The sequence below is a fragment of the Stegodyphus dumicola genome, chromosome 1 (assembly GCF_044657685.1).
Source record: "Stegodyphus dumicola isolate Sdum_Otavi_A_Nest chromosome 1, ASM4465768v1".
NCBI lineage: Eukaryota > Metazoa > Arthropoda > Arachnida > Araneae > Eresidae > Stegodyphus > Stegodyphus dumicola.
Genome location: NC_140768.1, coordinates 138682751 through 138691689, shown reverse-complemented (window position 1 = coordinate 138691689; position 8939 = coordinate 138682751). Strand labels below are relative to the sequence as shown.

The following is an 8939-nucleotide window of genomic DNA, read 5'->3' as shown; positions in this document are numbered from 1 at the left end:
GAAAGGGTAAACAGAAACAATTTCTCTCCCCCAGAAAATGTGGCCAATTATTCCGTGTTCATCACCAAGGAAATATAACACATTCTCTGCAGGATTACGTTAATGGAAATAGGTTTCAGAGATTCTAGGTGTTGCCAAAAAAAGAGAGCTAAATCGCTGTTCATATTCACCTGCGTAAATCAAATTGACTCGCTACTGCCGCAATTTGATGGGTTTTCATGTCATGCAAATGAACAGATGAATGTTTTCAAGTTCAGTTCAAGTTACCATGTGTTTTTTACTTTATTCATCAATTAGTAAGATTCGGAGCTCCATCTTTATTACGTCTGATATCAAATTTTGGCCCTTCTCCAGTTTCAAAGTAGTTTGACATACTTATTTCAAATAACATCTTAAAATTTAGCTGAGGCAAAATTAGTATGTAAAAATACAAACTTAAATCAGGAAAAATGCAGTTAATGAATCTTCTATTTCTATTGTCTGCTAGTTCTTTAGTTTGTTTTAATTTTCTTTTCTTAAAATTACATAAAATTTCTTCAGTTCACGAATTATATTTCTTTGAGATATTCAAGATATTCAATAAGCATAAAAATATCAGTTAATGACTTGTATTTTAAACTCTTGACATTCTTTAGATGTGTCATTGCATATACATATATATATATATTAAAATTAGTTTATTTTTCTATCGAAATTATTTATGTGGGTTTCCTATCGCACCAGACGAAAAAATGTATGACTATGAATCGTATTTTTTGCATCGTTATTAGAGAAGGCTTACAATATATATAAAAGACGTAAATGACCTCGTTGAAAACTCTTAACAGTATTACAGTTCGACTGTTATTCTTTAGCGTCTGGTATGTTAGCCACTTCCTAAGAAAAAGCGTTAACCTACTAAGCTTCGTAAGCTTTCAGATTGTTATCCTACAACTATATACCAAAAAAAAAAAAAAAAAAAAAAGAGAGAGAGAGAGAGAAACACGCCGAAGTAAAACATAAAGTGAGGCTGTAGAAACATTAGGATATTTTTGGAAGCAGGCAAAATGAAAAATCAGCCATCGCCTTCGCCGGGAATCGAACCACGGACCTCTGGAATACAGGCCCAGCGTGTAGAACCACTACACCACGAAGGCACGCTAGGAAAGCAGGAGAAATACCTTATAAGGAAATTTTAAATTATGTCCAAGGTGGCGTTTTTGAACATTTTTTTTGTTACATTTTTTATTAAATATCATGTTCTACGTACTCAAACAATAAAATTCAGTTCAACAGCAGTATTACAAAATAATTTTAAAATGAGCATATCTTTAGAATTTCCGGTACAGAGTCTCGCGCGCTGGAGATAAAGACGTTTTTTTTTGGGGGGGGCGGGTACCGTGTTGCCATTGCTCCCTTTGAAATAGTTGAGATTGTTAATCAAAAATTCGTTGAAGTCTTACAAAATATGAAATCGGTAATAAAAGAAATTTCAAATTCACATTATCCACATGACCATATTCTATGGAAGATTGCGTTATTCAAATTTTGATGGCTAATCTTACTAATTGATGAAGTGACGTTGTTTTATCAGAGAAACATACATACATTGATGCAAATTCTTCATTATTTAATTTCTTTAAATATAGTACAAGGCGATAACATTTGGTGTCAACAATTTGAAAAGTGATTCTCCGTTTATAGTTTTCGACTCAAAATGCGACAACGAAATTAATAGTCCTTTAGGGCAGATTGCCCCTTAGGGCTAATAAAAATAAAAGCTAATATATAAATAAAAGCAGTATATATAATATTAATTTCATAATAATGCTATTAATTTCGTTGTCGCATTTTGAGTCGAAAACTATAAACGGAGAATCACTTTTCAAATTGTTGACACCAAATGTTATCGCCTTGTACTATATTTAAAGAAATTAAATAATGAAGAATTTGCATCAATGTATGTATGTTTCTCTGATAAAACAACGTCACATCATCAATTAGTAAGATTAGCCATCAAAATTTGAATAACGCAATCTTCCATAGAATATGGTCATGTGGATAATGTGAATTTGAAATTTCTTTTATTACCGATTTCATATTTTGTAAGACTTCAACGAATTTTTGATTAACAATCTCAACGATTTTAAAGGGAGCAATGGCAACACGGTACCCGCCCCCCCCCAAAAAAAACGTCTTTATCTCCAGCGCGCGAGACTCTGTACCGGAAATTCTAAAGATATGCTCATTTTAAAATTATTTTGTAATACTGCTGTTGAACTGAATTTTATTGTTTGAGTACGTAGAACATGATATTTAATAAAAAATGTAACAAAAAAAAATGTTCAAAAACGCCACCTTGGACATAATTTAAAATTTCCTTATAAGGTATTTCTCCTGCTTTCCTAGCGTGCCTTCGTGGTGTAGTGGTTCTACACGCTGGGCCTGTATTCCAGAGGTCCGTGGTTCGATTCCCGGCGAAGGCGATGGCTGATTTTTCATTTTGCCTGCTTCCAAAAATATCCTAATGTTTCTACAGCCTCACTTTATGTTTTACTTCGGCGTGTTTCTCTCTCTCTCTCTCTTTTTTTTTTTTTTTTTTTTGGTATATAGTTGTAGGATAACAATCTGAAAGCTTACGAAGCTTAGTAGGTTAACGCTTTTTCTTAGGAAGTGGCTAACATACCAGACGCTAAAGAATAACAGTCGAACTGTAATACTGTTAAGAGTTTTCAACGAGGACATTTACGTCTTTTATATATATTGTAAACCTTCTCTAATAACGATGCAAAAAATACGATTCATAGTCATACATTTTTTCGTCTGGTGCGATAGGGAACCCACATAAAAAATTTCGATAGAAAAATAAACTAATTTTCTCTCATTATATCAGAAACAATGGCACGCAAGTTTTAATGATTTTCCTCTTTCTAATCAAATAACCGTAAAATCTCAGGTATTAATACCACCAATATTTCACCTACATTCAATTTTAGTCGACCGAATGTGGCAAAAAATTTATCATAATTGATCAGAAATCAATAAAGCGGACCAAACAGACATTCTTCTTTATATGTATAGATTTTGTAAAACTTACAAATTTTTTATTAACAAACTTTACGATTTGAAAGCGACCAGTATCAACGCGTTTCGAAATAAAGTATTTTTATCTCCAACGCGCGAGACTGTTGCTTCTCGGAAAAATGAGTGCGAAAATCAGCGCTTTTAGAGTTTTTAATTAATATTTAGGCCGATTAAAGTCCTACGAAAATGGGAATAGTCGAAATGGCTTCCCACGAATTTTTGGAATCGGGAATAATGTGTTTAAAATTTGGCAATGCTATTTTTATTTCATCGCAAAAATTGGAAATTTTTTATTAACAAACTCTAGGATTTAAAAGCGAACAGTGGCAACAACTTTGAAAATAAAGCAGATTACTATCTCCAGCTCGGGAGACTGTTGCCACTCGGAACAATAAGGGCGAAAATGATCGTTTTTCCGAGTTTTTAATTAATATCTCTGATTTTAGCTACTTTTTTAAGAAAAGAAGTGGATGTCGACCTATTCTAGGACCCAGAAAAGAACTGTACAAAGTTTGGTGACGGTAGCTATAGTAGTGACTGAATTATTAGAGGACAAACACACAGACTTTTTCTTTATATATATATATAGATAGATAGCATAAAGTCATGATAAAGCATGCGCTTGCGTATTTCACAAAATTATGAAGAAAAGCAAGCTTATTAACTGTTTTCTTTATTTAGAGTTCGTCTTCTTACAGCAATAATCTCGGGCGTTATAGAAATATTGTTTTGTCTTAAGTACCTCAAGTATGCATAACTTTAGCATTCCAATAGGTTTACTTAAATACCAGTTATCTTGCATGCAAACGAAAAGAGGACTTACCCAAATATACCTTTAAAATGTGTCCCTTTAGTTAGCTCATGTAATAAATAAAACGCTCAGAGCTTACTTTTCATTTACATCCATATTAAAGCTCCAGCCAAATATCTCTATAATTGATTCATACCAAACACCAGAAGACAAAGAAACTGATCCCCAACTTTTTGAACATTAGTTCCATGCTTACAAGCCAGCTCCCCAAATGATGAGCCCACATATCAGCTTGTAGAAAATTAATCAGCGACCTGAAATTTTTAACCTGGCCTCCCTCACCAATTGTTGCATCCGAAATCTACGAATTCTGTCCCCCACCGCGCCACAACCGCAGCTGCAAAACAAGGTCTAGGGGTTTGGCGTTTATTAATGAGGATTCACTAATTAGGCGGCGAAATTATCAGCGAGTTCGGCTGCTGTCAGGAAGGACGGGCAGAGTCCCAGAATTTTTCCCACAGGGAAAGGCGAACAACTTTGAAGGCAGGTCTTGCTTGTTCCGTGGTCTTGCCACTCGTTGGTTGAGGTCTCGGAATAATATGCGGCGACTGATTTCATTTCAGCGAAAGGGGAGATATGAGGGAAAGTGGAACAAGTCCGGCAAGTGGAATCCTGGCTGAATTTTTTGATTGCTGAAAGTGAATGAAAATAAAATCTCCTGGATGGCAGAGTATTTGATATGTTTCTCATATAAAATGTAAAATGAAGTCAGGATACCGTGTTGACATTGAATACAGAAGAATATAAATTATATCGAATTTGTTGAGTTATTAGGTGGAGTAAAGTGATTTAAATAAGGTATTTTTTTATGAAAACCACGAAAGAAAATTTAATTCAGTAGAGAAAAATGATGTCGAATCTTAATAGACATGATATGAGGTTTGAAATTAATCCGGTTAATCCTTTAGTTAATTAATAGAAATACCTGGACGCAGTAAAATTAATTATGGAGAGATAATAGAATAGAATTTATTCTCAGAGAAACCATTTTATATGGGTAAGATTTTTATTTTTATAAAGTTTATTAAATGAACGATACAAATGCAAAATGGGACATTCTGAAGAATAAATTTCCCGAATGTATAATACACGTTCATGTCAAAAGACCTTAAGAATTTGATTAAAACAGCTTACGTAATTTCGAAGAAGCAGCAGGTGTAAAAAAGGGCATAATGTATAAAGAAAAAAGATAATTTTTGTAGAGATATTAGTGTAGATATTATAACACCCAAAAGATTTTGAGAGAGTGAGCAGTGTTAATTATATGCAAATAATACAGTGACTTAATGCCATGGAACACTTTTATAATACAGGTTATTCAAAACGAGTGACCCCATTTCCAAATCTTATTGAGTAGTGCTCGGTCTTTACATAACGAATCGCTGACCACTTGAAAGTTTCGGTTTAATTTTGAATAATTATTAGTAGGATATTCTATTCGTGTTTTGGATATTTTGGATGTATGGCAACTCTAAACGCTCAGTTGCTTGACATTTTGGTGTGAAGCGTTTTGCTTTTTCTAGTTCGTGAACATTCGGCTGTGGTTTCGAAAGTTTTAAGAACAGTGGATATGTGTGCAAAAGAATAAGTCCTGTGCGACCTCAAGTTTGCAGCAAAAATTGAAAAAAAATTCCAGGAGTCATTTTTACAGAGCTGGCAAGTAACCATAACTCACGCTAGAACTTACAATCCCTCTTGACTGCATATAGGAAATGAAATAAAATTTTAATACAAGTGGAATAGCCCTTGCCTGGTTAAAAGTTTAAAGTTCCTATCCTTAATAAAATATACCCAGTGAAATCGGTTCATTCGTTTTCTGATTGACCCTGTATCATGAAGAGAATGTGAAACAACCAGAGGGCATGATAAATATAAATATAAGTTTTTTAATGATAAGTTCAATAATCACTAAAAAAACGTAGTCTCATTTTAGCAACAAAGATTTTAATGAGTTAATGTGTAAAAGTATTACCGTTGCAGAAATATTGGCTTCAATTACACAGAAAATAAAAGGGAGGGGAATAACGGAAGCTAAATATACATCATACTAAATGGAAAAATTATGAACCTTTCGCGTGCATCATTCTAGCCATTATCAAGAGTGATATGAAGGAAACGTCACATTTTTATATAAGAAAGGAGGACCTTTTTTACAGCAGTCGTTTCCGAAATGTAGATCACAACCCATACCTATGTTGGAAGATAATAAATGCTGAGGTGCGGAACGTTTTGAAGTACTCACTTAGAAACTTTTAATTATATTTTTATCCTCATGTAATTACGAATTAGCTCACAATATTCAACTAATTGCTAAAACAATATAGATTTATTTATATTTATTTAAATTATTCTTTCCTCTAAAATTAAGTTTTGTTCCCTTGCTTCTTTTCTTTTCAAAGAACCCATATGCATGAAGTCACTAAAAGTTTAGATATGTGTAGGCGGGTTACGTCGCTAAAAATTTTTAGAACGCTGCGTAAGAATATTCCATTTTGAGAAAGCAATAAAATGTTTGGTGCCCACCAAGAAGAGAATCCAAAAACAAGAATATCAAGAACAAGCTGAGAAACACGTTCTGAAGAACATTTAGCTCCGCAAGACTTGATAAAATGAGGAATGTGAAAAAGACAGAAAAAGGAAAATCTACTTAAAAGGTAAATTCATCGAAAAATTTCAACAAAATGGAGATAAAACCCCACACTTAGAAACGTATGGCAAAAATTTGAGACGTAGGTATGCATTTAACTATTTTCTGCGCTTTTAAAAGAAGCTTCGAAGACTCATAATGAATTCGATTGGCTTCATCAACGATGAGGTGTGACGATGCAAATACTTCAAAGGGTAACAAACTACATACAGAAGACTTAAACTTTGAGACTTAAAACTCATTCGTTAAGCCATAAATCAAATGAATCCTCCTCGAAGTGAGTCTGAGCTTCATGTTATAAAAGCGTTCAAAGAATTTTTTGTCTCTGCCTTGTGCTTGCTTCACGAACTCTAAAGACGGGATTTGGCAAATGAAGCCGCTGCTGTTTTTAACTCTACTGTTACTGACGTTTGGATGATTAAAGATAAAATACATCAAGAAATCGACGCCAATAAAATGAAAGAGTTGAGGAAAGGAAATAACTACGAGTAAAGATATTCTTTGAATCCAAACATACATCTGTGAAGTTTCAAAAGAAAGAATGAAGCTCACGTGCATATACTGCACGGTGTGGGGTTAGGAAGTTCGAAGGCTTTGAGTTGACGGGTAACAGAGTCGGAAGTCTAGACATGTGTATATTTTCATCTTAAAATCCAGTCTAGAAATGCGTATATTTTGGTCTTAATACGTAATCGTCTATGTGTTGGATCTACAGCCACTAATTTCATTACAAAATCCTCATGCAGAATACGCATTTTCAGAGGAGAGTAAAATTTAGTGTTATATATATAGTTCTGAATATGTTTTGTGACTTACCTCGGTTGTCTGACAATAAGATCAAAGCAAGTCTAAGAAAATTATTGTGGAGAGTAGGGCAGTACAGCATCTGTCGTTGGCATGTGCTTGAGGTGCCGTAAGTCTGGAGTATCTTCTAACTGAATAGTACACTATGACCATTTCTTCTCCAGTTAGACAGGGAATTCTCCGATGGATAGAGCTAAGTCTCTCCTACACCTACCACCAAGCCTCTAAAAAACACTTTCAGCTCGTTGTGTATTTCAAGTGCCTTCATTTCAAAAAGACACTACACTCTTACAAATATTAAAGCTTTCGCCGGGATTCGTATCTGGGACAACAACTTGGGGCCCCTGCCCCCCCACCTCGCTAATCACTGTAGCGGCCAAGGTGGCAATTTTGAACATAACATCCTCCCCTTCCCCCCAAAATGTCTGAGAAATAGATAATAGTAGATAATATTCTCAATAACAACACTGTGGTAAAAAATATTGAATTCTGACTAAAGCTTTGACATTACGAAAAGACCAGCTACAACCGACGAATTGTAATAATGATTCTTAAATCTATATGGGAGAATACATTACGGATTTATAAATGTCTCTTACAGCTTCAATATGTGAGAAATACATTCTGTGAAGCGAATTAAACTGTAGTTCCTGGATGAACCGCATGCATCAGTGAAAACTACATCACGGCACAAGAATGTGCAATCAAAAATAAAAATGATATTCAGTTTATTTTCCTAAAGAATTTTTATTATGACCAGTTATTTAAATCGGAAAGATATTATCGCTATTCAATTTTTCATTAATTCTTGGAAGGAAACAATCTATATAACACACCTATTTACTCCATATTCCCATTGTTATAGAAAGCAAATTTTCATTCAATTATTAATATCAAATCAAAGTTTTATGCAATAAATTTAAGACGATGTATTTACTAACTATTAAATAAAAGTACCGATTTCGTTAACTTTCGGTTAATCAAGCCAGCAGTAGAAAATTCCTACTAATGAACGTCATTTAAGCCAAATGAGCATCCCAAAAGGCAATTAAAAATTAGTTTCCAATTTTGAATAAAAAAAATGTCTGAGCAGTCCTAGAGAAAACATTGTTAGAGCAAGTGGATGAATACGCGAAAGTCCAAGAATCCAGTCTGTACTCTGAGTTAGATATAAGCAACTCCCAATTTTCATGAAAGCGCTCAGCTGAATGGATCTGAAATTCTGGCATCTTTCTTTCATTGCCTCAATACGCATCTTCCGCCTTCATCAGTACACTTTGGAATTTAGGAACAGTAAAAGTTCTGCGTAGACATACAATGTTCTGCGTAGCAAGTATCATTGAAAATCAGGACGACTGGTAGTTAAATCTATCGACAACAGTATCGTACAACTGTTCAGAAACAATAGTATCGACTTAGAAACAATTCAGTCAAGGTTTGATATGCTTTAATTCAAAGAAAACTAGGGCTGTGCGCAGTAAAATGATTGTGCTATCCAAAACTGTGTAACTGTACGAAATTATACAGGACTGAAGGAATGTAAAGCAAGGAAAGCCTTGAAATTAACTAAACAATGCAACTTATTAATTACTTATTATATAATTAGATTACTTT

General features: G+C 34.0%; 2 non-coding genes across 2 annotated transcripts; one reads left to right on the top strand and one right to left on the bottom strand.

Annotated features, from left to right (window-relative positions):
- Positions 1-1062: 1062 nt before the first annotated feature.
- TRNAT-UGU (transfer RNA threonine (anticodon UGU)) lies at positions 1063-1136 on the bottom strand. The gene has a single exon. It is a non-coding gene; the product is annotated as a tRNA-Thr (tRNA).
- Positions 1137-2391: 1255 nt separating this feature from the next.
- On the top strand, positions 2392-2465 carry TRNAT-UGU (transfer RNA threonine (anticodon UGU)). The gene has a single exon. It is a non-coding gene; the product is annotated as a tRNA-Thr (tRNA).
- The last annotated feature ends 6474 nt before the right edge of the window (positions 2466-8939 follow it).